Here is a 3,671-nt window from a genome sequence, read left to right on the forward strand (position 1 = left end):
ACTGAGCGCTTTGCCTTCCTCAGGAGGTTGATGGGCGTTGGATGAGATGTCACCTTTCCTCACCTATGTACATTTGTACTGTCTTTTTTTTTTCTTTTCTCTCTCACTAGGGCAGATTCGCCTTTAAGTGGGAGGTTGTTGGGGGTAAAGGCGCCTCCGCCGTGCCGCCCCGTGTATTACTACACTGACAGTACCCGCCACTGCACACTGCAGGTGGCGGGCGCCCGTCACGTCACTTTATTCTTTATTCTTTTAGTGACAGTTTGAATAAAGGAAGGCCCGGTCACACATTGTGACTGTTGGAGTTCCCATTTCTTGTCTCTCTCTTTCTTGCTCTTGCTCTCCCGCCATAGCTCGCGTGCAAGCTTCGATCCTTCTCACCTTTCACTATGTACAGATGCATAGTAGAAAGCTTGATTTATATGACTATTACCAGGCCAGATTTGAGCTATGCTGTTGGATTAGTAAGTCAGTTTATGCAGGCTCCAAGGAAACCGCATTTGGATGCGGCTAGACGCATACTCAGGTATGTGAAGTCCACATTGCAGTATGGACTATTTTATGAGATTGGGGTTCAGATACAGTTGCATGGATACACTGATGCTGATTGGGCTGGTAGTATTTCTGATAGATGATCTACCAGTGGATATGTATTCTCTTTTGGGAGTGCTGCAGTCACTTGGAGCAGCAAGAAAGAGCCTATAGTTGCCTTGTCGAGCACAGAGGCTGAGTACAGGGGCGCAACAATGGCTGCATGTGAGGTAGCTTGGTTGCATAAGCTACTTTATGATATGCATCAGTCTACAGATGGGCCAGTTGTCATTTATTGTGACAACATGAGTAGTATACACTTGGCAAATAACCGAGTCTATCATGCTAGAACAAAGCACATTGAGGTGCATTATCACTATGTGCGGGAGAGGGTTTTACTAGGTCTTATTGATCTAGTTTATGTCAGCACAGAGGATCAGGTAGCTGACATATTCACGAAGGCATTGGGCGCAGAGAAGCTGCGCAAGTTCAGAGACCTGCTTGATGTGTAGGAATTGGGATTGAGCTTGAGGGGGAGTGTTGAGATATCGAGCTCCACTCGTGATATGCCAGGGTGACCGTTGTGCATTTATGTCACCGATGTGTCAGTTGCAGATGCGGTTGGTACACCGCCCATGAATAATAGCTACATGACAGCTATCCTTATCTACTCTAGTTCGTGGCTCAGTTAGTATGCCACCTTAGTTAGTTGAGTTTGGTTTGAGACCCATATATAGGGTTCTTCTATTTCTTTGTATCTGAGTTCTTTTTGGCTTACACAACTAAGAAGAGGAAAACTGTTTTCAGCCTCCACCTTTGTGTGTATTCCCCCATTGTGCAAGCAAGAAAGCTACAAGTGAGACTCCTTCCTTCTCTCCCACAATCTTGACAATAATTTGGCAGCCCTCTTGTTTACATTGGAGACACAAAGCATACCATTTTCACAAAAAGAAAGAGTTAGAGTCGGCTAGCTTTGTTAGATTTTCAATCTCTCCTAGCTTATTGCACAGACTTTGCTCCTGTGATAGGATGTGATCATCCACTATGTGTGAGCTTGCTCTCGAGAGATCTCATTGTCAATCAAGGTGTCGGCCATTTTGGGAATATTGATGAACACAAACTCATGTTCCTCCCCCAAGTGCATGGCAAAGAGCGCACTTCCATTGCTAATTTCTTGTCGAGGAGACCTAAGTCTAACCATTCATAACTCCTGGCTAGTGTGGTGAATGTGGCATCCAAGTGTCTGATACAGGTGACAAGGTCATCCCGCGTATTTGCGGCTAGGTCTGGGGCCAATGTAAGGATAGATGTCCACTTATAGGAGGGTCTAAGGCCTGCATGAGAGGTTGGGGTTTGCTTGAGTTGGATAGCTCAACTACTGATGCCTGCCTCATGGGTGGTTCAATGGAGTGTCTATCGGCCATTTTGTGATGGATTGGTATTGAGGCTCAGTTGATGTGCTGCTCTTTGCTTGTGGAGTAGTTGAAATGGTAGAAGTGTTAGGCTGAGTCAATTTGGATGTAGCAGGGGCTGCGATTTTGGTCGATAGACCTATTGGGGCTCTATGGATTTGTGAGCCAATTGGTTTCTCATTTGTAGTTCGCTTACTATTTTGTGGAGATAGATTGGAGGGCCTAGATTGAGGGACACAAGTACCGCTAATAGTCTTGGGCAACCAAATCTAGTTGTTGCCTTCATAGTAGCCTTGAGCATGTAATAGGTCTTTGGGTACCCATCACAGCCTTGACCATTCGTCTACTTTTGTAGCACCAGCTTTGCCTCTTAGGCCTAGGGTGTGATGTTTTGTGGTTAGAGTTCGTGTGGTTTCTAAGTGGTTGTGGTTGGTGTTTGGGCACCCATTTGAGTTGTTACTGAGTGGTCTAGGGTGTGGCTTTTAGGTGGCGTGGTTTGTCTTGGTAGGGTGGGACAAGTTACGACCCCCCTCCTAAGACCTTGCACTTGGTTCCTCTACCAGTGGCACCGTACGATGCTAGGACGAAGCTGTGCTACCCTTGCTTAAAGCCATCACTATCCAAACATTGCCAATGGTGAGATGAATGTGCTATGAGTCATAGTCGACATTGCAATGTGCTTGTTTCTTGAATGCACATTCTTTAGCGATTCCTTACTAGTAGCCTTGGTGTTAGGCATCACATAGAAGATCATAGAAAGGCTTTCAATCTTGATAGAGACTGCTATTTTTCACTTTTCCAACTGTGAGTAGGATTGCCCCCCAAATGAGTTGAGTTTAGCATTAGTAGGCTGTAGTTGGGGCTAACCAATGAGCGCCCAATGGTCATGTGTAAGAATATGAAAGTCGGCTCCCTCATCTCAATAAGAGCGTCAAAAGCATATGTCATGTGACCAGTGGTCGATATACGCAGGTATGCATGTGCCATTTCTTCCTCATCCCTGTCCTCTATCTCAATGATAGTGGCAACTCTTATGTTTACAGAGGGTTCTAGCATTGGAGGCTCGTGTGGTGGGTGCATTTGTGTTGGTCAATTGCTAGATCTCCTAATCATCATGCAGAGTGGCACCTGATGGTGGGATCCTACTCTTCGATAGCAACTGAGATTATATGACTTTTTGGAACTCATCGATTTGCCCTAGCAGTTTGCTTATAATTCTCCTCTTCATCGGAGAATGGTAGATCAATGGTAGCTAGCACATGCATCCAATCCCACTCGTCCTTGGGGCAAGGGATATACTTTGTTATTGGCTTATAAGAATTGCTGACTTGTGAGTCTCCTTTCAATATAGCAAAGATGGCATCTAGGTTGATCGGAGTGGTCTTCCAAGTATCCATCTCGACTCTTCCAACCCTTTGATGATCTATTGCCTAAGAATATGAGACTGTTGTCCCAATATTCTATCACTCGTGCATTTCACATCCAGGGCTGGCCTAGTAGGACATCATAGTCCACTCCCTTCATGACTATGAAGTTCATTGAGAATTGGACTCCCACTATCTTCAAGGACTAGTCCTTCAGTACTCCGAATGGTTTGACCTTCATTCCATTAGCCAATGTGACATTAAACCTTGCAATCTCCATGGGTGGGTTATCTCAAGCCTGCAGGACTACATGACTAAGCACACTAACTCCAACTCATGTATCTATAATTCCCTTTCTTATAGC

This window comes from Lygodium microphyllum, chromosome 10, assembly GCF_053477565.2.
Source record: "Lygodium microphyllum isolate KBCC chromosome 10, Lygodium_microphyllum_v1.1.10, whole genome shotgun sequence".
NCBI classification, from domain to species: domain Eukaryota; kingdom Viridiplantae; phylum Streptophyta; class Polypodiopsida; order Schizaeales; family Lygodiaceae; genus Lygodium; species Lygodium microphyllum.